Source organism: Callithrix jacchus, chromosome 2 (genome assembly GCF_049354715.1).
Source record: "Callithrix jacchus isolate 240 chromosome 2, calJac240_pri, whole genome shotgun sequence".
NCBI classification, from domain to species: domain Eukaryota; kingdom Metazoa; phylum Chordata; class Mammalia; order Primates; family Cebidae; genus Callithrix; species Callithrix jacchus.
The window spans coordinates 130,740,679-130,767,858 of record NC_133503.1 but is presented as its reverse complement, the minus strand read 5'-3'; the positions used below and the strand labels follow the sequence as shown (position 1 = coordinate 130,767,858).

Sequence of the window (27,180 nt, the reverse complement as noted above, 5' to 3'; positions counted from 1 at the left end):
AACTCCGTCTCAAAAATATATATATAAATTAGCTGGGCAAGGTGACACGTGCCTGTAGTCCCAGCTACTCGGGAGGCTGAGGCAGAAGAATCGCATGAACCCAGGAGGCAGAGGTTACAGTGAGCCAAGATCGTACCACTGCACTCCAGCCTGGTGACAAAGTGATGAGACTCTGTCTCAAAAAAAAAAAAAAAAAAAAAAAAAAAGAAAAGGTGAGTTAAGTAAGTTCTAGAAGAAAAAGGTATAAGAAAATGAAACCTTGAAACTCAGAATGGAGACGTGTAGGAGAATAGGAGAAAATAAAAGTGTTTATTGGGTTTAAAAATGTTTTTCTAAATTAGTTTTAGGGTTGGGTATAGTGGCTCATGCGTGTAATCCTAGCACTATGGGAGGCCAAGGCAGGTAAAGAGCTTGAATTCAGGCATTTGAGACCAGCCTGGGTAACATAGTGAGAAACTATCTCTATAAAAAATACAAAAATTGGCCGGGCGCAGTGGCACACACCTATAATCCCAGCACTTTGGTAGGCCAAAGCTGGCGGATCCCAAGGTAAAGAGATCCAGACCATCCTGGCCAACATGGTGAAACCCTGTCTCTACTAAAAAATACAAAAATTAGCTGGGCCTGATGGCGCACACCTATAGTCCCAGCTACTCAGGAGGCTGAATCACTTGAACCCAGGAGGCAGAGGTTGCAGTGAGCCGAGATCGCACCACTGCACTCCTCCTCCTCCAGCCTGGCGCCTGGTGCCTGGCAACAGAGCATGACTGTGTCAAAAGAAAGAAAAAATACAAAAACTAGGACGGGGCATGGTGGCTCATGCCTGTAATCCCAGCACTTTGGGAGGCCAAGGAGGGTGGATCACGAGGTCAGGAGTTCGACACCAGCCTTACCAACATGTTAAAACCCTGTCTCTACTAAAAATATAGAAATTAGCATGGTGGCGGGGGCCTGTAATCCCAGCTACTTGGGAGGCTGAATCGCTTGAACCCAGGAGGCAGAGGTTGCGGTGAGCAGAGTTCGTGCCACTTCACTCCAGCCTGGGCCACAGAGTTAGACTCCATCTCAAAAAAAAAAATTAGCCAGGCATGGTGACATAAGCCTGTAGTCCCAATTACTTGGAAGGCTGAGGTAGGAGGATGGATTAAGCCCAGAAGGTGGAGGGTACAGTGAGCTGAGATTGCACCACTGCACTTCAACGCGGGCAACAGAGTGAGACTCTATCTCTAAAAAAGTAAATTAAATATAGTAAAAACTGGTTTTATTTTATTTAATTTATAAAGTTTAATTTTTACTTTTTATTCTTAATTTTTAATTTTAATATCTTATTATTTTAGTTTTATTTTTAATTAAAATACATTTATTAAAAAGTTTGACTTTTAATTTATAAAATAAAATTAGTTTTAAATAGTCTCAGTAAAGGGGCCGGGCGCGGTGGCTTACGCCTGTAATCCCAGCACTTTGGGAGGCCGAGGCGGGTGGATCATGAGGTCAAGAGATCGAGCCCATCCTGGTCAACATGGTGAAACCCCCGTCTCTACTAAAAATACAAAAAATTAGCTGGGCCTGGTGGCGCGTGCCTGTAATCCCAGCTACTCAGGAGGCTGAGGCAGGAGAATTGCCTGAACCCAGGAGGTGGAGGTTGCAGTGAGCTGAGATCGCGCCATTGCACTCCAGCCTGGGTAACAAGAGCGAAACTCCGTCTCAAAAAAAAAAAATAGTCTCAGTAAAAAAGAAGGTGGGCAGAAACCCTGCTTGTTCTATTTTATAAATAGTAGCTTATCAACCGGCAGCTGGTGAAACGCTAAACCCAAAATTTGCCTCATTGTGTCATGGAGATTATGCTGCAAGGGAGAAACCTGACAAGCCCTTTCCAAGTGGTGCCATGTGCCAGCCCAATCCACAAACTCTGCCAAGCCACAGAGTGCTTTCTAGGCTGGTGACAGGCCCCGAAGCCAGCTAGATGCCCGTATGCTTGGCGTGGAAACAGAAAGGAGCTCATTTCACTGCTCTCAGATAGCTGGAGTGCAGAGGACCTAAGAACTTAAGTGCGCCAGAAGCTTCAAGAATTTAGCAGCGAGGGCACGCCTTTCTCCACCAGATGAAATTCCATGCACAATACATAATGCGTATGGATGCAATATCATACCACAAACGTAGTTATATATTCATACAGTATTTATCCAATGCTTACTAGTGAGTGGGCACCGGTTCTAGGAGTTAGTAGTATAGTCCCTGCTCTCAGGAAGCTCATATTTCAGTGGGTTCTTATCATACTCAGCATCCAGAAAATTCAACCCAAACAGGGATACATCCCAGAACCTGCAATGAAAGTCCCTGATCTAGTCCAGACCTTCTATTTTCCTGAAGTGAAAACTGAGGCCCAGAAAGGTTAGGTGATTTGGCTTAAGGACAAATCTAGTGACAAGCATCAGTGGACCACCAAAAAACACATCAGTGCAAACAACTCAGAATTCTGGAAGAGGAAGGAGCTAGTAACTCAGCCTCTGAGTTCCACACTTTTCTATCTACTGTGCAATAAACTAACAGACACTCAAGACCACTAAATGAAATCATCGTTAGTAGCTTTAAAATACGTTCTACTGCCAGGTGCAATGGCTCACTCCTGTAATCCCATCACTTTGAGAGATCGAAGCGGGTGGATCACCCAAGGTCGGGAGTTCAAGACCAGCCTGATCAACATGGAGAAACCCCATCTCTCCTAAAAATACAAAATTGGCCGGGCATGGTGGTACATGCCTGTAGTCCCAGCTACTCAGCAAGCTGAGAAAGAATTGCTTGAACCCGGGAGGCAGAGGTTGCATTGAGTCAAGATCATGCCATTGCACTCCAGCCTGGGCAACAAGAGCGAAACTCCATCTCAACAAAACAAACAAAAAAAAAACCGCTCTGCTGATCCTAGTGAGAAGGCAGTAAGTGTTTCAGAGTCCAATACATTTTGAAAGGTTTCCATCATGACAGTTAAAATGAAAAGCCATCACATGATGCATTAACCCTGGGGTGGTCACAAAACTGATGCTCTTGGTCGGGTGCAGTGGCTCACGCCTGTAATCCCAGTACTTTGGGAGGACCAGGTGGATGGATCACCTGAGGTCAAGAGTTCAAGACCAGCCTGACCAACATATAGAAACCCCATTTCTACTAAAAACACAAAAAATTTGCTGAGTGTGGTGGAACATGCCTGTAATCCCAGCTACTCAGAAGGCTGAGGCAGTAGAATTGCTTGAACCTGGGAGGCGGAGGTTGCGGTGAGCAGAGATCTTGCCACTGCACTCCAGCCTGGGCAACAGGAGGGAAATTTCATTTCAAAAAAAAAAAATTAGCTGGGCGTGGTGGCACATGCCTGTAATCCCAGCTACTTGGGAGGCTGAGGCAGGAGAATCCCTTGAACTAGGGAGCCAGAGGTTGCAGTTAGCTGAGATCGCTCCACTGCACTCCAGTATGGCGACAGAGCAAGCAAGACTCCATGTCAAAAAAAATAAATAAATAAACCCTGATGCTCTTGAACAGCTACAGGCAGGCTGTGCTATGGTAATGCCCACCCCCATCTACCTCCCTTCTCCCACTTCTGAGAAGAAGACAGCAGACTGAATCACCCTACGTGCAGATTCAACCACTGGCGGCTCTCCCTCGAAACCGCATCACAGAAAGGGCTCACAACTCAAAAGAATATCTCTGACCCCACTCCACAGCCCAGTCACAAGATGTTTTTCTTTCAAGGTGGTTAGTCTGAAAAACTTGCACACTTCACCTTCCTTAGATTCCATAAAATCCTATTCTTTAGGATTCAGTGTCCAGTAAAAGATGATTATTTCAAGCCTAGTATTTTTCACATAAATACATAAATTAGAAAAAGAAAAGTCAGACAACAGGCCTCCAGTTTGGAAAACCACTGCTGTACCTGGATGGCACCAGTGCGCAGAGGCCGGATCGGGGAAGGGGAAAGGGAGGCAGAGGCCCACACTAACCTCTCAGGACTCACGTCCCGCCTACAGGGTCACCCTCACTCCTCTAAACCCACCCCGTGTTCTGGATGCCGGGTGGTGACATGAAAGTCCTGGTTTAACAGCTTTTTCTTGGAGTAACAGCTGCACTGTTTTCCTATAGCTGAGAAAACACTCTGTCTTACAGTTAACTTCAGCCTTCGTCATCCCTCAAACTTCAGGAAGCCTTCCTTCTAGCTCTCCCCTCTTCATTCTTGAAATTAATCTTCTTCTTCCACTTCCAGCTTGAAGCAGAAGGACTGAATAGGTGTGTGCCTTTCCCCCAATAGCCACTATTCACTGCCTTTTCAAGTAAGCACTGCAGACGCACAGTGGGTTTTATCAGCACCCCTACCCACTTCTGAAGCAGGTCCTCATTTCAAAGCAAGCTGGCACAAAGCCCCAGACAGCCTTTGTGAGGATGCCTGCATTGAAGTACCAGCTGCCTTGATGGCACCAACAGGCAGAAAACTGTCATGCAATTACCCCCCTCACCCCTACCTTGAGAAACTCCTGTTAATGCTCTTAAAACACATTTGCAAAAGGAACCAGGGCCAAATCAAGGCACTTCTAAATCATACTTATTTCTTCTATCATCAACAGAAATGAAAATAACCTTACATCACCATCCCCCAACTTTTACCTTTTTTTGGCTACACAAGCAAGTGTGGGAGTTTAGAGATAGAAGCAAGCCACAGGCCAGATGCGGGGCCTCAAGTCTGTAATCCCAGCACTTTGGGAGGCCGAAGACGACAGATCATCTGAGGTGAGGAGTTGAGACCAGCCTGGCCAACATGGCAAAACCCTGTCTCTACTAAAACTATAAAAAATTAGCTGGGCGTGGTGGCATGTGTCTGTAATCTCAGCTACTACGGAGGCTGAGGCAAGAGAATTGCCTGAACTCAGGAGGCAGAGGTTCCACTGAGCCCAGCTGGCACCACTACACTACAGCCTGGGCGACAGAGGGAGACTCCATCTCAAAAAAAAAAAAAAAAAAAGAGAGAGAGAGAGAGAGAAACAAGTCGCTTGCTCATGTTGGCAGCAGTGTTCCCTCTCGTTTTCAAAATTACAGGGCAGAAGTCTTCTAACAACCTTCTAGATTGTGAAGACCAGCACCCCAGCATCAAAATCAAACACAATGGACCTCAAAGCCAGGCTGACTGAACTGTTATTGGGCTGCAAAGTAAACAGACCAAAGGGGGAGGCTGTTCAGGAAACGGATCTTAATTACTGTTATTTGTTCAGGCAAACCTAGCATTTATTTCTCCAGTCAGCTGGGTGGAGTAGATGTTGGATCGGGCAGAGGGCTCCTTTGAAGATTCAGTATCTTTCTCACCCCTCCTTCCTTCCCCTGCAAGGAAATCCAAGGCCTTAACATTCAGGGAGCCCCAAGTGGGGAGCCAGTTTGGGGCTAGGACATGGCTGCTGATGGAGCCTCTGAGGTGGAAGTCACTACCCTCCAGGGAGAGAAAGGTATCTTGAGGGCCCCCAGATAGGAAACTGAGGGGTGAAGTGGGGCGCGGGGGCGGGGAGCAATCAAGTAGTAACTGGAAAGAAAGGACTCTGATGTGGTGGTGGAGTGGTGGCGGTAGGAGGGGTGGCCCGGGGAGATGGAGGAGCCTGCTGGAATGACAGGAGCAGAGGTTTGGGAGGAGTGTGGATGTGTGCATGAGATAGCAGGGAAGAAATGGGGTCCTGAGCAGCGTGGATGAGGGAAAAGAGCCAGAAAGTGGAGGAAGCCCCCCAAACAGGTCAGCCCCGAGCAGAACAAAAGCAGAGACTGCCTTACTGCAAGAGCAGAGAGCACTCGGCCATGCTAGAGGAACTTGGCTCAATGGCACTCCAAAGGGGGCTCACCAACAGCTGCATGAGCATCAAGGGGAGTTTCAGGCTCCCCTTAACTGGAGGTTAAAAAAAAATTCCCCAGGGGATCATCTGATATCAGCCTGCAGCAGGCATAGTCTGTGTTCAAACAGCACCTTTAACAATCCCATGTTCAAGTGATGATGACACGCCACACACTCAACAGCCAGCTGCCCTAGCTCTTCATTCAGAAGGGGCCTTTGGTGACGGCAAATAACAAAAGCAAGTTTCCAGCGAGACCACACATGACTCCAATATAACAGATAAGGGAATCATGAGACTAGTATGCAGTCTCTGAAAAAGTTATCTGTAATTCAAGATGGGAAAAATGCTAATGGACACATCCTTGGGAAAGACGAATGCACCAGAATATTAACCAAGATTATGGGATGTTAGATGGCCTTTGTTTTCTTTATTCTGTCTGTTTTCAAGGTTTAACATTAAGCATGAATTTTATAAGTCTTTTAAATGAAGAGAAAACAGAAGTAATTTAATAGGTAAAGAATCAAAGAGTAGAAAAAAGTAAAAATTAGTTCATTTAATTTGCTACCCATCATAAAGGATATATTTTGTTGTCTGTAAAATGCATTCCAATGGTCTACATTAAAAAGCAAGACAACTTTTGCCAAAAAAAAAAAAAAAATTAATGAACATCAAAAGAAAATAAAAATACTATATAAAATGAGTTTCAAGGATAGTTTTCCTGGCCGGATATGGTGGTTCACATCTATCCCGGCACTTAGGGAGGCCAAGGTAGGAGGACCTCTTGAGCCCAGGAGTTCAAGACCACCCTAGGTAACATAGGGAGACATCAGCTCTACAAAAAAGTTTTTTTAAACTAGGCATAGTGGTGCCATCTGCAGTCCCAGCTACTTGAGAGGCTGAGGCAAGGACAATCACTTAAACCTAGGAGACTGAAGTGAGGCGTGAACGCACCACTGCACTCTGGCCTAGGTGACAAAGTGAGACTGTCTCAAATAATAATAATAATAATAATAGCTTTAACAAAAATGGTCCCAAGCTCACTCTCTGGGGTAAGCCCTTTCCAGATGAGGAACAAACATGAATAGAGGAACATCAGCTGCACTGTGCGCCCTGAAGAACAATCACCCCCACTTTGTAACTGTGGATGGGCCACTGTTTCAAGGTAATTTCTCAGTGGCGGGACAAAACTTTGCTGAATCTCCAGTTATTGCCTCACATCATCACGGACAAGTTAGGTGTCTACAAGGAGACTTGAGAATTTGTGATACGGTGGTTTTAAACAGAGATTTACTCCATAAGAACAAAACTGGACCACATAGGGACCAACTCCAAAATTGCAGCCTCACCACATCCAATCCAGAACTTTTGGGATGTGTATGTGTGTGTGTGTATGATGAAGTTTCACTTTTTTTGCCTAGGCTGGAGTGCAATGGAGTGATCTCAGCACACTGCAACCTCTACCTCCTGAGTTCAAGTGATTCTCCTGCCTCAGCCTCCTGAGTAGCTGAGATTACAGGGGTGTGCCACCATATCCCGCTAACTTTTGTATTTTTAGTAGAGACCGGGTTTCACCATGTTGCCCAGGCTGGTCTTGAACTCCCAACCTCAGGTGATCCATGTGCCTCAGCCTCCCAAAGTGCTGGGATTACAGGCGTAAGCCACCACACCCGTCCCAAACACAACTTTTTGAGTACCTGTTATGTGCAATATATACTTCACTAGGTTCTACATATATGTTACAGAATTTGTTTATCACAGCCCCGTGCTGTTATCATCCACCTCTATTACAATGAGAAAACGGATCGAACGACACAGACACACCTAGTAGACAGAACTGGAATTTCTGCCTTAGTCGGGTGACTCCTACGTCTTTACTATTCCTCTCCAAAGCCCTGACACACACACGTTAATATGCCTTTAGCAGCATACTCGCTTTACTGACACTACTAATAACCTCAAAATGTGTATCACTAATAACCTCTATCACTACTAATAACCTCAAAAATAATAACAGTTATTATTGCCTAGGCCGGCACCTTCCCTGTCTCTCACACCATCCTTGGCTATCCTCTCCCTGTTCCTCAGATTCTCCTCCTAGCCTCCTTCATGCTTACTCATACCCGGCCCTACAAATGTCAGTAGCAGACTATTTGTTGATACTATGCGCTTCCTCATACATTATGAAAATCAAACCACCCCCACTACACAGTTACCCCAACAATCTCCCTTTCAACCTCTAACGGCTGCTCTCCTTGCTGGATCTTTAGGAATTTGGGTATCTGACTCCCCTTTCAAGGATTCCTCCCATCTTTTCACCCTGCATTTTCAATTCTGCCTTGCCTCAGGCCTCTTCTTATTCGGCTGTTCCACCTGTATGTGTCTACCCACTAACTGGACAGGCACCTGTGCCTTAGTCTTCCTTATTCCTAGAATCCAATTCGCCAGTGGTAATGAACCACTGCCTGTCACCCTAATGACACCTACTCAGCAAAAAAAAAAGAGACATCCAGCTAATTCCATTTCTTATAGGAATAGGGCTTGCAGCCTGTGGGCCTTGGAACTGGCATAGCGGGGGTCACCACCTCTGTCACAACATTCCACAGTCTGTCTACTGATTTCTCTGCTAGTATTACAGACATTACAATACCTTGTCCGTCCTGCAAGCTCAAATCGACTCTTTAGCTGTGGTTGTCCTTCAAAACCGTCGTGGCCTCAACTCAATGCAGATAAGTGAGGACTGTATATTTCTAAATAAGGAATGCTGCTTTTACTTAAATCAGTCCAGCCTAGTTTATGATACTATCAGAAGGCTCAAAGACAAGGCCCCACAATTTACTCATCAGGCAAATGACTATGCCAAACCCGCCTGGCCATTTTCTAGCTGGATATCATGGCTCTTTCCAATCCTAACTCCCTTAGTATGGGTCTTCCTTCTTCTCTTGTTCGGACCTTGCATTTTCCTATTAATCTCTTGATTCCAACAAAATCATAGCCAGGCCATCACTAATCACTCTATACGGCAAATGCTACTTTTAACAACCCCACAGCATCACCCCCTATCCCAGGATCTCTTGGCCGCTTAAGACAAGATGCCTTGGCAACCCTCCCCATTCATTTGCCTGTCTTATCCCCAGCCCTATTTCATAGCCTCACCCTTCCAGGATCAACCAGGAACACCAATCCATCACTCATAAATTCCAGGAAATGCTCTGCTAATGTCAAGATGCAGCATGACACTTCTCTTACCCTTTTTCAATCCAAGTCTTCTGGGACCACCCCACTACACTGGACACTATCCCAACCTTGGCCCGAGGCTTCCTCTAAACTACAAGAATCACAGACTTTTCTTTTAGGTATCTGTGCAGTCCCGTCACGCTCAAAGAAGCCATGAGAACCATTGCCCCTACTCCCTTCTCCTCTTTGTTCTTCATACATATATAAGAAGATGGGATGTCAGGCCCCCACGTCCAAACCTGGCCACTATAGCCTTGGTGACCTGCACGTACACCTCGGGATGGTCCCCAGGAGCCAGAAAGTCTGAAGTAACCACAAGTAACCACAGAAAGAAGTGAAACAACAAGTTCCTGCCTCAACTAATTGCTCTTCCCTGCAACTTGCAACCATTGTTCCTGCTCAGCCTTGCAAAAAGTTCCCCCTGGACCTTGGGTTTCTCAAGACCCCCACCCTGGTGACTACGTAATTTACTGCACCCTCCCCTCTGCTTGCAACCAACAACCCCCACCTTTATGATCATGCCTGTTTGTAATAAATAACCCATACCCTTGTGATCATGCATCCCCACCCTTATAATCATGCTTGTTTGTAATAAATGACCCCTACCATCGTGATCATGCATCCCATGACACCCTTCCATGCCCCAGGATAGATTACCACCTTTTACTGACCATTTGCCCCAAGCTATATAACCAGTCCCCTTTCCTACCCCCTTTGCCTAACTCCTTTCTCGGACTTGGCCTGCTTGCACTCAAGCACGAAATCAAACAGCCTTGTTACCCACACAAAGCCTGCCTGGTGGTCTCTCTACACGAGTGACACGCCTGACATTTGTATTTCTTTGCAATACTTTACAATGTTTAATTATTGGTGCAACACTCTTATCACACCTTCACAATCTTTCTCTCATTCTATCTGTATAACCACTCCACAAGGCAGGCAGGGAGAATAGCGTCATTCCCAACATAGAGACAAATGTGAAGCCTGGATAAGTTACATTATTCTCGGAACTCATTCTCCTTCTTTCTAACACAGCATCCTGCTGATGAGCGCAATGAGCAGCAAAGCCTTGATGGTGCTGACAGAGACCAGCAACACCCGAAAAGACAAAGACAGCAGCCATGCTACTTCCACACTGCCTTGGGAAGAACCAGGTTATCTCATGCCCCTGTATAATAGCATTCACACATGCACATATGTGTGTGTGTACCCAAGGACAGAGAACAAAGCCCTAAAGACACAAAGCCCTAGAGCCCCACTTCTACTTCAAAGTGTCAAACTTTGCAGCAAGTTCGACAATTTAAGAAGGCAGAGAAGTATATCCTGTACTTCCATCAAAACACCAAAATTAAAGATGGGAGTGTCTTTGGTAATCAAAGAGATCCCACTGCCCAGCATTCACTGTAAGTAATAGTTACCTACCATTTCTTAAGTACTTCCTATGTATCAAGGCACTACTCTAAGGTACTTTCAAGATCTTTCATTTAATCGCCCCAAAGGAAAAAGAAAACAACCACCCCTCACCACCTCCTTTTTTCTTTGAGACGGAGTCTAGCTCTGCCACCCAGGCCAACCTCAGCTCACTGCAACCTCTGCCTCCTGGGTTCAAGAGATTCTCGTGCCTCAGACTCCCAAGTAGCTGGGGCTATACATAGGTGCACACCATGATGCCTGGCTAATTTTTTGTATTTTTAGTAGAGATAGGGTTTTGCCATGTTGGCCAGGCTGGTTTTGAACTCCTGGTCTCAAATGATCTGCCACCTTGGCCTCCCAAAGGGCTGGGATTACAGGCATAAACCACTGAACCCGGCCAAAAACTGCCCTTTGGTGGAAGTATCACAGTCTCCATTTGAGAGATGAGGAAACCTGAGTCTCGGAGGTTAAGCGACTTTCCAGAGGCTGCTTTGGGATAAACCAAAATCCCGATCTCTGATTCTAAAGCCCAACAGGATTCCAAAACCAGTTTTCTTTCACCAGATCTCAGGATATCTGGAGTATACTGTTTTGACCCCTCCTCCACCTACTCCCCTACAGCAATCACCAGAGACCCTACCTAACGCAGGTGCATGCACTTACGGCTTGAGGCAGTCAGAAGAGCCCTCACCTGCCCCTCCTGAAGGCTAGTCCTGACCCTGAGATGTGCCATTCCCAACACTTTCGGTGAGAACACAGCACAGCCTTGGGCATCCCATCACTGTTCCGAAAGCCATTCTTCATTCTTGTAATTTGTGGCTGTGATACTAATAATAATTTTTTTTAATAATAGGAAATTGGATTGGGTATTTCAGTGCCAGGTAGACTCCTCAGTCCTTAGCATGGATTTATTTCATCCTCACAACAATCCCATGAAGTAAATACTAATATTGCCATTTTCCACAAATAAGAAAGCATTATTATTTAAATTGTTGGCATAATATGCTCCCCCCCTTTTTTTGAGATGGGAGTCTGGCTCTGTCACCCAGGCTGGGGTGCAGTGGCACCCTCTCAGCTCACTGCAACATCCACCTCCCAGGCTCAATTCTCCTGTCTCAGCCTCCTGAGTAGCTGGGGTTACAGGTGTCCACCACCATGCCCAGCTAATTTTTGATTTTTAGTAGGGATGGGGTTTCACCATGTTGGCCAGGCTGGTCTCGAACTCCTGACCTCAGGTGATCCTCTTGCCTCAGTCTCCCAAAGTGCTAAGATTTCAGGCGTGAACCACTGTGCCTGGCCTATATCCTACTTTTATAATCAGAAAAAAATTTTATAAGCTATACAGACTGAAAAATGAGGAAAAGACAAAATAAGTAGAGAAAACATAAAAGAAGAAAAGAGAAAAAGGGAAAAAGAACTCCATTTTTTTCACAAATGACAAAACTGAGATCTCTCCTAAGGTCTAGATATGAACTCGGTGAGCCAGGCCTTAAACTCTTTCCCGTGCTGCTATGGTGCTATCTCTAAAGCGGGGCAGTCTCTAGAGCATCACAGCATATCTCATAATAAAACTGTGTTTACAGCTGGGAGCAATGGTTCACACCTGTAATCCCAGCACTTTGGGAGGCCGAGGCAGATGGATCACTTTGGGAGGCCAAGGCCAGGTGTTTGAAACCAGCCTAGGCAATGTGGCAAAATTGCCTCTACTAAAAATACAAAAAAAAAAAAAAATTAGCATGTATAGATGTTTATTTTTTAAATTGACTATCAAATGTTTGTAGTCAATCATCTGAAAGTTAAAAATACAAAAACTAGCCAGGGTGGTGGTAAACACCTGTGGTCCCAACTACTCAGGAGGCTGAGGCATGAGAATCGCTTGAACCCAGGAAGCAGAGGTTGCAGAGAGTTGAGATTGTGCCACTGCACTCCAGCCCAGATGACAGAATGAGACTCTGACTCAAAAAAAATAAAAAAAGAAAGAAAAAAACTGTGTTTACAGAGTAAGAAGGTTTAAAACTTTCTAGCAATTATTTTGGACTTTAGTTAAAAGTACAGACAATTGGCTGGGCATGGTGGCTCCTATCTGTAATCCCAACACTTTGAGAGGCCAAGGTGGGTGAATCACTTGAACCCAAGAGCTAGAGACCAGCATGGGTAACATGGCAAAACCCCATCTATACATATAATATGAAAAAAAAAAATTAGCCAGGTATGGTGGCATGCACCTGTAGTCTCAAGTTACCCAGGAGACTGAGATGAAAGGATCACCTGAGCCTGTGAGGTCAAGGCTACAATGAGCTTCGACCTCCACACTGCACTCCAGCTTGGGAAACAGAGTGAGAATCTTTCAAAAAAAAAAAAGGTCTGACGTGGTGGGTCACGCTTGTAATCCCGGCACTTTGGGAGGCCAAGGCGGGTGGATCACAAGGTCAGGAGTTTGAGACCAACCTGATCAACATGGTAAAACCCCATCTCTACTAAAAATACAAAAATTAGCTGGGTGTGGTGGTGTGCGCCTGTAATCCCAGCTACTCAGGAGGCGGAGGCAGGAGAATCGCTTGAACCCAGGAGGCAGAGGTTGCAGTGAGATAAAATTGTGCCACTGTAATCCAGCCTGGGTGTCAGAGTGAGATTCCATCAGAAAAGAAAAAAGAACAGAGACAAGACAGGAAAAAGGAAAGGAGGCTAAGTCAGAAAAGGGGAGGGAAGGAGAGGGGAGGGGAGAGAAAAATTTGAATCACAATCCAAATCTTTCATCATTGCCTTCCTCTTTCAACTATTAAGAATTTTTTTTGTTTTGAGAGTCTCATTCTGTTTGCCCACACTGGAGCACAGTGGTGCAATTACAGCTCACTGTAGCCTTGAACTCCTTGCCTCAAAGAGGATTACAGGCACATGCCACCATGCTCTGCGTGTGCGCGTGTGTGTGCGCGCGCGTGTGTATGTGTGTGTGTGTGTGTGTGTATGTGTGTACCAAGTCTTGCTACGCTGCCCAGGCTGATCTTAAACTCCTAGCCTCAATCCCAAAGCACTGGGATTATAGGTGTGAACCACCATGCCCAGCCAAGACAAAAATTTTAAGTTCCCTAAATTCTCATTCACTACCATTCTGCACAAAACGTCCATTTCTAAAATTTCCCACACATTCAGTTTTTCCTGATAACATTAGAAGACCTCACACTCTAATATAAATAAAAAGATCATTCCAAACTCTTCAAAGTTAACTATAACAAGAAACGAGAACAAAACAAAAAGGCAAAAAACAAAAATTATTCTTAGACTTAAAGCAAGTTTAGTGATAAATTTAGAAATTTCCTTTTTCTCAAAATACTACCAGCTTTTGTTTGTTTCTCTGAGACAAGGTCTCACTCTGTCGCCCAGGATGGAGTGCACTGGTGTGATCCTGGCTCGTTGCAACCTTTATCTCCTGGGTTCAAGCAATTCTTGTGCCTCAGCCTCCCCAGTAGCTAGGGTTACAGGCACCTGCCAATACACCTGGCTAATTTTTGGATTTTTAGTAGAGATGGGGTTTCACCATGTTGGCCAGGCTGGTCTCTAACTCCCGACCTCCCAAAGTACTGGGATTGTAGGTCTATAAATATAGACCGACAATCTATATTTATTTATATACTCCCAAAGTACTAGGCAGGGGTGAGCCACCACGCCTAGTACTGTACATACTTACATACAATTTTTTTTTTGCCAATTTAACATCTCAGAATCCTCTTTCCGGAGACTACAAAAAAAAAAAAAATAGTTTTGCAACCAACCTTTAAAGTTATCGAATAACCAAAAGTGATAATATAAACAAACAAGAATTTGAACTCACCTGTGCTCAACATTCATTGTTTAAGTCAACATTAGGAAAGGGTAAAAGTAAACAACAGAACTTGCTCCCTAATGTAGGAAGAAATCTCTTGGCCAGTGAAGCAATACTAAAACAGACAGTCTGCTTACATTAACTGATTAAAAAGAAAAGGAAAAAAAAAAAAGACCTGTTTACCATATAAAGTTATAATGATGAACATCTGTAAAGATTACATTAAACCATCCATGTAAAGTGCTCAGCACATGTGCCTGGTCCACAAGTGTTTAATGTTAGCCTGTATACATGCTCATTTCATTCAATACAAGGCTACATAATTGCTCTGCGCCTCTGCTGCCTCATACAAAACAGAGATGACAGTAGTTCCTAAATCATAGGATTATTGGGACTGAGAATGTTTTCAAGGCACTTAGAGCAACATTAATTGTCAGTATTATTCTTAGTGTCCTCGAAAAGGAAGGTCAGAGGTTTACAGGGCTGGGATCTAAACCTAGTCACTCCAAAACAGTAGCATCTCATTTCCTAGACTGGGAGATTTACCTGGTTGCCAGCTCCCCTCCCACAGCTCAGGAAATTCCCAGGGCAGAAGGAACTCGGTCCCTCTTGGAGGCTCAGCCTGCTCCAGAACTTGCAGCTCTAGGGTCCTAAGCCCCATCACCCAAACCTCACACCTCTCCAAAAAGCTACAGGCAAGGTGCGGTGGCTCACATCTGCAATCCCAGCACTTTGGGAGCTTGAGGCAGGTCAATCACTTGCAGTCAGGAGTTTAAGACCAGCCTGGCCAACATGGTGAAACCCTGTCTCTACTAAAAATACAAACAAATTAGCCAGGAATGGTGGCGCACGCCAGCTACTCAGAAGGCTGAGACAGGAGAATCATTTGAACCCAGGAGGCTGAGGTTGCAGTGAACCAGGATCCACTGCATTCCAGAGCGAGACTGTCTCAAAACAAGAACAAAAAAAAAACGATTGCTCTTTGAATTTGTTTGCCAGCTACTGGTTTGTCTTTTCAAAGGGGGTTTGAAGGAAGTTTTTTAACCATGTAAAACAAATAATAATGCAGCAGCAACAGCAGCAGACTCTCTCATGTAGGAGCACTCCCTTCCAAGTGCTGTCACAAATTCTGTGACACCCGCACAAACTCTCCCAGCCTGTAAGGTCATTACTGTTATTATTGTTTTTCTCCTCTGTAGCAGTTGGGAAACTTGGATTCTAAGAAATAAATTGCCCAAGGTCACAGCTCCTTAGTGGTGAGGATCGGGTCCATACTCAGGTATAATTTCTCTCTTTCTCTCTTCCTTTGTTTTTTTGAGACACTGTCTTGCTCTACTGTCCAGGCTGGATGGAGTACAGTGGCATGACATGCAGCCTCAACCTCTTGGGCTCAAGTGATCCTACTGCCTTAGCTTCCCAAGTAGCTGGAACTACAGGTGCACACTACCAGGCTGGCTAATATTGGTATTTTTTGTAGAAACTGGATTTTGCCCAGGCTGGTCTCGAACTCCTGACTTCAAACAGTCCTCCCACCTCAGCCTCCCAAGTGCTAGGATCACAGATATGAGCCACTGCAACAACCCCAGGTAATTTCAAAGCCAGTATTCTTATCTACCTCACCAAATCGAATGTGGAAAAGAGAAAAAGGGAATAGTACTTTTAAAATACAGTAACTATAGAAAAGCCAATCAAAATTCATTTCCCAATTAAGTTATTGCTTAGTAAATGAAAATATTAAATAAAGAACTGGCTACTGCTCCACATGGCAAGAAGTGTACTTCAGTGCTGACAACCCCATTACTCAGGAGAACAGTTTAACTGTGATATGTGGATGGCTCCAGTGACCACTGCCATTGTATTTATAGTTTGTGATTTGCATAAACAAAATCATTTCTCATGCCTACAGCAGCATCTACTGCAGGCCTTTGTTACTTACAATTAAATCTCTGTAAATATTTAAATCTCATGGTCACAAAAAAGATGAGTCAACCACCTAAGAATGACTGGTCACCAGTTCCCAAAACACAATTTCCAGCGTCATGACCACCAGCCCCATTAGGTCTCACTTCCAGATGAATAATTCTTCCAATGTACAGTCAAATTAAAAAAAAAAAATAGAATCGAGAGCCCAGAAATAAGCCTTAATACTGACAGTCAACTAATTCTGCCAGGATAATTCAACCAGGAAAGAAGAATCTTTTTAACAAATGTTGGTAGAACTGGATATTCAAATGCAAAACAATTAAGTTGGACCCTTTCCCTGTGCCACAAACAAAAATTAACTCATTAAGGATGGCCAGGTGCAGTAATCCCAGCACTTTGGGAGGCCACCCTGGGCAACACAGTGAGATCCCATCTCTACAAAATATCAAAAAGTTAGCCAAGCATGATAGCACACACCTGTGGTCCCACCTACATGGGAGGCCAAGGCAGGAGGATCACTTCAGCCTGAGAGGTTAGGGCTGTAGTGAGCCATGCCTGTGCTACCACACTCCAGCCTGAGAAACAGAGCAAGAGTCTGTTTAAAAAAAGTAAGTAAAGTAACTCAGAATGGATCAAAGGCCTAAATATAAGAACTATGAAAGTCTTAGAAGAAAATAGGGCCAACACAGTAACTCAAGCCTGTAATCTCAGCACTTTGGGAGGCCAAGGAGAGAATCACTTGAGTCTAGGAATTCTAGACGAGCCTGGACAACATGGTGAAACCTCGTCTCCACAAAAAATAGAAAAATTAGCCAAGCATGGTGGCACGCATCTGCAATCTCAGCTACTCCAGGGGCTGAGGTGGGAGGACAGCTTGATCCCAGGAGGTTGACACTGCAGTGAGCCATGATCGCACCACTGCACTACAGCCTGGGTGACGGAGAGAGATCTTGTCTCAAAAAAAGAAAGAAAGAAAGAAAATAGGACTCCATCTTCATAACCTTTGGTTAAACAAAGGTTTCTTAGATATAAGAACAAAAGCACAAGCAACAAAATACAGAGTTCATCAAATTTTATTTTATTTTATTTTATTTTTTTTAGACAGAGTCTCGCTCTGTTGCCAGGTGCCAGGCTGGAGTGCAGTGGCACGATCTCGGCTCACTGCAACCTCCACCTCCCGGGTTCAAGCAATTCTCCTGCCTCAGCCTCCCAAATAGCTGTGACTACAGGCATGCGCCACCACACCTAGCTAATTTTTGTATTTTTAGTAAAGACAGTGTTTCACCATGTTAGCCAGGATGGTCTCGATCTCTTGACCTGGTGATCCGCCTGCCTTTGCCTCCCAAAGTGCTGGGATTACAGGCTTGAGCCACCACACCCGGCCAAATTTTAAAATTTTGTGCTATAAATGATACCATGCAGAAAGTGAAAAGATGAGAGGAAACATTTGCAAATAATTTATCTTATAAGGGACTGGAGTCTAGAACACATGAAGAACTCTTAAAACTCAATAATAATAAGATAAATAACCCAATTTAGAAATGGGCAAAAGATCTGAATTAATGTTTCTCCAAATATGTACAAATGTCCAGTGAACATATAAAATGATGCTCAATATCGTTAGTCATTAGAAAAATTTAAATCAGGCCGGGCACAGTGGCTCAAGCCTGTAATCCCAGCACTTTGGGAGGCCGAGGCGGGTGGATCACGAGGTCAAGAGATTGAGACCATCCTGGTCAACACGGTGAAACCCCGTCTCTACTAAAAATACAAAAAATTAGCTGGGCATGGTGGCGCGTGCCTGTAATCCCGGCTACTCAGGAGGCTGAGGCAGGAGAATTGCCTGAACACAGGAGGCAGAGGTTGCGGTGAGCCGAGATCGCGCCATTGCACTCCAGCCTGAGTAGCAACAGCGAAACTCCGTCTCAAAAAAAAAAAAAGTATTTTATAGATCTTCCAACTTTTACTTTTTTTTTTTTCTCCGAGATGGAGTCTCACTCTGCCACCCAGGCTGGAGTGCAGTGGCGCAATCTCCTTCAAGCGATTCTCTTGCTTCAACCTCCGAGTAGATGCCACCACGCCCGGCTAATTTTTGCACTTTTAGTAGAGATGGCGTTTCACCATATTGGCAAGGCTAGTCTAAACTCCTGAACTTGTGATGTGTCCACCTTGGCCTCCCCAAGTGCTGGGATTATAGGCATAAACCACCACGCTCAATCCCAGCTTTCACTTTTCTTAAGAGAGTGCACATTTGAAATGGCTGAATCTTAGCACCAGAGCAGTCATTTCTCCAGCAATTTTCTTCTTTTGTACCTAAGCAGCCCTTTGAACAATACTTCCTAATAACCCACAGCCAGCTGGAGCACTTGACAAAGATTGATCTGACAGTTTAATCTTAGCACCATTCTTTTAGAAATGGTATACCCTTTTTTCTAGCTCCACTCACCTCACTACACTTCAGTTAAGAAAAATCTACATTTACATATCATTACATTGTGGGCAATGTTGATAAAATAAACTAAAGCACATTTTCATCACTTGTGCAACCAAATTGATGTCTCCTTTGTAATGCAAAAATAGGAAAATCTGGTAACTCTAAACGCACTTCTAAACACATCACACACTACCACCAGCACCACAAAGGGCAGGTATGATATCAAAATGAAAACAGTGCTAGAAATACAATTATAAAACATGATGAATCACACACAAGTTTGCTAAAATAAGCCTTAAAGTTGTCGAATGAAAAACAAATGCCCCCAACAATATCCCCTACCCTCCATCCTATTATTACTCTATTGCAGTAACCACTGGTGGCAATTTCTAGGATATCTTTAAAACTCTCAGAATTCTTAATTGTGTATAGATATATCTACAGACAGGAATACATACGTGCCTTTCAAATTGGAAACAATAACTGAGTTCATCACAGACACAGTGTTCTCTAACCTCCTCTTTTTATAACCCCTACTTAACACTGTTATCTTAGCTACCTGTTCCTCTCTGCACATACATACTTATTCTTTTCTCTTTACTATGGTGAAACATATATAACATTAAACTTATCATCCTAACCTTTGTTTTGTGTATAGTTCAGTAGTGTTAAGTATATTCATGTTGTTGTGCAGCAGATTTCTAGAACTTTTTCACTGTGCAGCACTGAAACACTATACTCACTAAACACAAGTTCTCCCTCCCACCTCCCCTGCGTCCCTGGCAACTGCCTTTCTACTTTGTTTCTATGATTTTGACTACTTTAGACACTTCATCTGAGTAGAATCATACAGTATTTGTCCTTTTGTGATTTTTATTATGTACTTTTATTTCACTTAGCATAATGCCCTTCGGGTGCATATTATGTGACAAGTTTTCCCTCCTTATTAAAGCTGTATAATATTCCATTGTTAATTTCATTCTTTGTAATGGCAACATGATATTTCATTGTATAGAAGGATAGCAACTTTTTTTTTCCTTCAAAGCTACTGCAAATCAGGCTAGTAATTTTATTTTTTTTTTTCTTTTTCTTTTTTTTTGGGGGGGGAGGAAGGCAGGAAGGGAGGGAAGAGGGACGGTAGGGAGGAAGGAAGGGATGAAGGAAGGAAGGAAGGAAGGAAGGAAGGAAGGAAGGAAGGAAGGGAGGAAGCGGGGAGGGAGGGAGGGAGGGAGGGAAGGGAAGGAAGGAAATCAAGCAATGAGAGAGACATTGTCGACCTGGATCTAGAGGTTTACAAGTTGATTTCATCTTTTTTGAGAGAAGGAAAGAAAAAAAAAATAAGTAAAGGAGAGGAAGAAAGAGGAAGAGAAAGAGGGAGAGTAAATGGAAATATTACTTTATTTTGAAAAAAAATTGAGTATTAATAATGGCCAATCAATGTTTCATTTAAACTTATGGGTAGGTGTGATGTGGTATTGACAAGAATGTATATTTTGTGTATTTGAAGTGGAGAGCTCTATGAATATTTATTAAGTTTACTTGCTCTGGATCTGAGTTCGAGTCCTTGATATCCTTATTAACTTTCTGTCTCATTGAATCTAAGTCTCGTATCTGGGTGTTAGGATCGTTAGCTCTTGTTGTTGCATTGATCCTTTTACCACTATATCTTTGGTGCTTTAAAATCTATTTTCTCCGATACGAGAATTGCAACTCCTGCTTTTTATTTATTTATTATTTATTTTTGCTCTCCATTTGGTTGGTAAATCTTTCTCCATCCCTTTGTTTTGAGTCTTTGTGTATCCTTGCATGTGAAACAGGTCTGGATGTAACATGCCATTGGGTTTTGGCTGTGTCTTTTGATTGGGGGATTTAGTCAATTTAAATTTAGGGTTACTGCCATTTGATGTTGACTGGCTGTTTTATCCATTCGTTGGTGTAAATTCTTCTTTATGTTGGTGCTCTTTACTTTTTGGTGTATTTTTAGAAAGGCTAATACTGGTTGTTTCTTTCTGTGTGTAATGCTTCTTTCAGAAGCTCTTGTAAAGCAGGCCTGGTGGTAATAAAATCTCTGAGTTCTTGCTTATTCATAAAAGATTTTATTTTTCCTTCAGTTGTGAAGCTTAGTTTGGCTGGATATGAAATTCTGGGCTGAAGGTTCTGTTCTTTGAGAATGTTGAATATTGGCCCCCACTCTCTTCTGGCTTGTAGAGTTTCTGCTGAGAGATCTGCTGTAAGTCTGATAAGCTTGCCTTTGTGGGTAACATGACCTTTCTCTCTGGCTGCCCTTAGTATTTTCTCCTTCGTTTCAACCCTGGTGAATCTAACGATTATGTGCCTTGGGGTTGCTCTTCTTGAGGAATATCTTTGTGGTGTTCTCTGTATTTCCTGGGGTTGAATGTTGACCTGCTTTGCTAGTTTAGGAAAATTTTCCTGAATAATATCCTGAAGGGTATTTTCCAGCTTGGATTCATTCTCTCCGTCGCATTCAGGTACACCTATCAAACGTAAATTTGGTCTTTTCACATAGTCCCACATTTCTTGGAGACTTTGCTCATTCCTTTTTATCCTTTTTTCTCTAATCTTTTCTTCACGTTTTATTTCATTAAGTTGGACTTTGACTTCTGATATCCCTTCTTCTGCTTGAACAATTCGAGTGTTTAAACCTGTGCATACTTCTCGGAGTTCCTGTATTGTATTCTTCAGTTCCATTAATTCACTCATACTCCGCTCTAAGTTGTCTATTCTCAATAGGATTTCATCAAACCTTTTTTCAAAGTTCCTAGTTTCTTTACGTTGGGCTACAACATGGTCTTTTAACTCACCGAAGTTTCTTATTATCCATTCCTTGAAGAGTGATTCTGTCATTGGGATGCGCTCGTTCTCCATCAAGCCTTGTTCCGTTGTTGATGTGGAACTGTGATCATCTTTAGAGGGAGGGGCGTTCTGATTTTGAGTATTCTCAGCTTTTTTACGCTGGTTTCTTCCAGTCATTGTAAAATTTATCCTCCTGTCTCTTTGAAATTACCAACTTTCAGATTAGGTCTCTTGAGTGGGCGTCCAGGTTGTTAGTTCCCAGGGCCAGAGCAGCGGCGTTAAAACTGATGGTGCTTTTCTGCCCAGGATTCTCCTGTCTGGCTTCCTTCTTGTGTCCGTAGTAGGCGACTCTGCCTTCCCGGGGCTCCAAACCTCAGTCAGAAGGGAAACCGGTCCTGTTTACTCTGCGCCGAGCGCTCCCGTGCCGAGGTGCCGTCACAGCTGCTGCCAGGCTCTGGTGTCCTGCTGGGGACCCGGGCCGGTCCTCCGAACCTGTTTACTTTGCTCCAGAGCTGCCGCGCCCAGGTGCCGGCGGAACCGCTGCACCAGCCACGAGGATCGTGCTGGCCACCCGTGTGTTTCCTCCACTGGGGGATCTCCTGCTCCGTGAGCGACCAGAATTTGTCTGAAAGTGTGGCATCCTCTAGTTCTCCGCGCCTTCCCTGAGAGCTGCAATCCCGGGATGTTAGCGATCGGCCATCTTGGATCTCTCAATTTCGTAACTTTTTATTTTAAATTAGTCTTCATTATCAGCACTCAATTAAAATGTTCCACATTTACTTCTGATACAAGAAATAAAAGAATTGCTAGATCCAAGAACATATTTTTGTTGTTGTTGTTAATCAATGAGAGCTTGTAACATTGCTCAGGGTGGCCTTGAACTCCTGGCCACGCCGCCTCAAGCGCCAGGACATCTGGCCGGAGCCACCGCCGCTCTCCCGAGAACATATTTAATTATGATTCAGAGAGTACGCCAAAATAAATTCCCCATAAGTGAACGAACACAAATTTAGAAAAATAGATTTTTCTTTCACCTTTTTTTTTTTTTTTTGAGAGGGAGTTTCGCTGTTGTTACCCAGGCTGGAGTGCAATGGCACAATCTCGGCTCACCACAACCTCCGCCTCCTGGGTTCAAGCAATTCTCCTGCCTCAGCCTCCCGAGTAGCTGGGACTACAGGCGCGCACCACCATGCCCAGCTAATTTTTGTATTTTTAGTAAAGACGAGGTGCTTGTTGACCAGGATGGTCTCGATCTCTTGACCTCGTGATCCACCCGCCTCGGCCTCCCAAAGTGCTGGGATTATAGGCGTGAGCCACCGCGCCTGGCCTCTTTCACCTTTTTTAACTTTGCCAATTAAAACTCATTTTGAATTGTACTTTTCTTTTTTTTGAGACGGAGTCTTGCTCTGTCACTCAGGCTGGACTGCAGTGGTGTGACCTTGGCTCACTGCAACCTCCCCCCACCTTCAGTTCAAGCGATTCTTGTGCTTTAGCCTCCTGAGTAGCTGGGATTACAGTCACGAGCCACCGTGCCTGGCTTAATTGCAGTCCTTAAATTATGAGTAAGACTGAACTTTTTCTCACATTTGTCAGCATTTGCATTTTTCTCCTAAATGATCCTTAACCTTTTACATGTTTCTGTGATGTGCCCTTTCTGTTGATTTATAAGAACACTCTGCAAGTTAGGTCAAGTGGATCTCTGTTCTACAAATCACTGTGTCATCTGACTTGTTTAATTTGGCTAACAGATTTGTGTCATGCTTAGAAAAACCTTGGCCATTCTAAAATTATTTTAAAAGTTCACCCATCATTTCTCAATTCTTTTATTTTATCATGGTTAAATATTGGATCTACACATTACTTATTTTAATGGAAAGGGTGTGAAGCAAACTTCAAATGAAGCTTATTGACAACTTGCAATTTGGATATCAGTATCCCAAGGGAGAGTGACAGCCCTCCCCATAACTACAACATCTAGCTTTTATGAACTCACACTGTGGGTCAGCCACTGTTCCAAGTGCAAAATCCTATGAAGGAGATCCTAGGGATTACCCCATTTTATAGATGTACAGACTAAATGACAGACAGATGATGTAATGATCAAGGGCACACCAGAACTCAGGCTTCCTATCATTAGAATTGGCCCTTAACTTCTCAGCTACACTGCCTCTCAACTATATGAACAAAAAAGCCTAAAAAATGCACATCAAGGGCCGGGCGCAGTGGCTCAAGCCTGTAATCCCAGCACTTTGGGAGGCCGAGGCAGGTGGATCACGAGGTCAAGAGATCGAGACCATCCCGGTCAACATGGTGAAACCCCATCTCTACTAAAAATACAAAAAATTAGCCGGGCATGGTGGCGCGTGCCTGTAATCCCAGCTACTCAGGAGGCTGAGGCAGGAGAATTGCCTGAACCCAGGAGGCAGAGGTTGCGGTGAGCCGAGATCGTGCCATTGCACTCCAGCCTGGGTAACAAGAGCGAAACTCCGTCTCAAAAAAAAAAAAAAAAAATGCCCATCAAAAATATGTTTAAATTAATTCTCAGTAGAAAGCAGGTTTATCTTTCTCCTCCCATCAAATACTTTAACGAGTAGCTTAAGCACTAAATCTTTTTAATGTTTTTTTCTTGAGACAGATTCTCACTCTGTTGCCCAGGCTGGAGTGCAGTGGCATGATCTCAGCTCACTGCAACCTCTGCCTCTCAGGTTCCAGCAATTCTCCTGCTGCTGGGGAAAACGATTTGCATAAAGTAACTCACTGGTTATACTAGCTCTGTCTAAATGGTCTCATAGCCCTTCAACCTGCAACTTCCACCAACCACACTAATGGTAAGATAGTACAGGCTTAAAAACTGCTTTCTGTTAAATTCTGTCATCCATGCATAGAACAGAACTTTCTGGAAAATAAGCAACGGCTTGGGAGTTTAAGAGAAGGAAGGGAACAAAAAATGTAAACTGATTTTATTACAACAAAATACAGCATAAAAACCCAATCCAAAACTGAACATGGTGGCTCACGCCTGTTAATCCCAGTATTCTGGGAGGCCAAGGCAGGTGGACTGACTGAGGTCAGGAGGTGGAGACCAGTCTGGCCAACATGGCAAAACCCCATCTCTACTAAAAATACAAAAATTAGTCAGACATGGAGGCAGGCGTCTGTAATCCGACTACTTGGGAGGCTGAGGTGGGAGAATAGCTTGAACTCTGGATGCAAAGGGCAGCAGATGTCATGAGCTGAGATTGTGCCACTGCACTCCAGCCTATGTAATAGAGAAATACTCTGCCTCAAAAAACTTTAAAAAAAAAAAAAAAAAAAAAAACCACCCAATTTGAAATTCAAATCAAGTCATAAGACTGCGTTTAAAATCCATAGCTATGGATTCTTTGTTGAACTGCTCTGCAAAGATAGCAGATTATCTATCTTTGGGAAAAGCCCAATACCCACTCATTCACATTCTCATCATTTACCAAAGGCCAAATGTGTACTGAGCACTGGAGAATAGCAAAAGCCAGCAGAGTGCAGTGGCAGTACCTGCTATGAGCTGATTAGCTGTGTACCCTGTGCTATAGGATGTTTCCTGGAAATAACTTGAGAGGTGGATATGCCACTGCCTTAAGGATCCTTCTAGCTCCAGAATTAGACCATGACTTTCCAGATTCGCACAACCCCATGGACGGTCCATAAGCCATCTGAGAATGGCAACCCAGGACCTGGAGCAACAGGCATCATGCCCATAAGAAACCTCATCAGCAGCTGTGAGACATTCTCTGGCTAGCTGCCAACCAAAGACTTCCCACTATGGTTCTAATTTCAAACTGCCTGGCCATTTTCCTTAAAACTATTGGAGTGTGCTAAAAGGTCTAATATTTTGGCTTCTGAGTGAAATTTCTCATACCCAGAGGCACAATTCCCCTTTGTCAGCATGTCCCAATTTTCAGTTTATGGTTTGGACGAACACTGGGGATTCTTTTTTTATTTTTTCATGTCAGATGGCTAATGTACCAACAGATTTGAGGGAGGCACATCTCACAGACAAGCATGAAAACCCAATCATCATGCTTATGAACTACAAAAGAAACTGGATTCTTCTAATCAGAAACAGAAACATTGACCCAATTGTGGTCCCCTATCAGCCAGGAGCCAGACCATGCCCACCTTCCATTCTGCCTCTTAACTTTATTAAATAAGGCTGGGCATGGTGGCTCACTCCTGTAATCCCAGCACTTTGGGAGGCCGAGGCGGGTGGATCACAAGGTCAGGAGTTTGAGACCAGCCTGACCAACATGGTAAAACCAGTCTCTACCAAAAATACAAAAATTAGCTGGGTGTGGTGGCACAGGCCTGTAATCCCAGCTACTCAAGAGGCTGAAGCAGGAGAATCACTTGAACCCGATGAGCCGAGATCATGCCACTGCACTCCAGCCTAGGTGACAGAGCACCATTTCAAAAGAGACTCCATTTCAAAAAAAAAAAAACCTGTATTATATAAAAATAGCTGCATCCCTCCCCAGGATACAGGCAAGTCACTGCAGCCTTGGGAAGCCAGCAGGAAGAATTAAACCAGAGCTCCCTGCCTCCAAAGATAGGAAGTTCCTGTCTCAAGTTGTTTATTATGGTATAAGAAATAGAGCACAACTGAAGAGCAGAAGACCCTTCTAGCACCAATTTTCTGGGAGGTGGTCCAAAGGAAGTCAATGGGGCCAGCTCCCTCCCTCACACAGCTAGCAGGAGCAAGGCTTGATCAGCCTTCCTGAAGCTCTGCAAGTCCAAGACTCCTGAGCTATTTATTCTATACTTAACTTTGAAAACACAAAATTGCTCCAACAGGACGGATATGTTAGGGAACAACTGAGCACAATAGTATGTGCAATTCTATCTGCCGACCTTCACACTAGGTGAAGGCAGAAAACCACACCAAGATGCACCAAGCTTCGTGGTAATACACAAAATGCACACAACTCAGCTCAACGAGTCACACCAAACACATCTGATGTTACAACTTTCCGTCCAATTCCAGATAACCCGCCTCCTGGGCTTCTCAACTGCTCAAAAACCTAACTCTCCACACCTATTTCCAGAAGGTAATTTCAAGTCTTTTTCGAATATAATGCCAAATTTACCAAAGTAAGTATGTATTTCTTAACCATTTAACATTTATAAAACTATAAGGCTGGGTGTGGTGGCTCATGCCTATAATCCCAGCACTTTGGGAGGCCGAGGTGGGCAGATCACGAGGTCAGGAATTCAAGACCGGCCTGACCAATATGATGAAACCCTGTCTCTACTAAAAATACAAAAATTAGCCAGATGGGGTGGCACACACCTATAATTCCAGCTACTCGGAAAGCTGAGGCAGGAGAATCGCTTGAACCCAGGAGGCAAAGGTTGCAGTGAGCCAAGATAGCACCACTGCACTCCAGCCTGGGCAACAAAGTGAGACTCCATCTCAAAAAAAAAAACTATAATATCTTTTGCATTCAGTTCCTTTTTACAAATGTGTCACTGACAAAGTTTTAGAATGTTGTGCCCTTAACCAAATTTTCCCCATAAGACCTGTGGTTTTCACTGTGCAGTTCTGCTTAGTATGGCAACTTTTAGAATGCATATGTCATGTTGTATTGTAGCAGAACTATCTCCAGGGCTCTAGTGGAGAGTATAAGGCATTATTTGCAATAGTTTTTAAAAATTAC

General features: G+C 43.9%; 1 protein-coding gene and 1 pseudogene across 8 annotated transcripts in view; both read right to left on the bottom strand.

The window, feature by feature from the left end:
* Positions 1-27,180, bottom strand: part of SERINC5 (serine incorporator 5) — a 132,727-nt gene that overhangs the window by 85,273 nt on the left and 20,274 nt on the right. For 2 of the 8 annotated variants that reach the window (XM_078365279.1, XM_078365280.1), the window contains exon 2: positions 14,185-14,235. The exons of the other annotated variants lie outside the window; for them this stretch is intronic. The gene's annotated coding sequence lies outside the window, so the exon portion shown is untranslated. The remainder of the gene's footprint in view (positions 1-14,184; positions 14,236-27,180) is intronic. 8 annotated transcript variants of the gene reach the window in all.
* Positions 25,474-25,568, bottom strand: LOC118151983 (small nucleolar RNA U13; annotated as a pseudogene).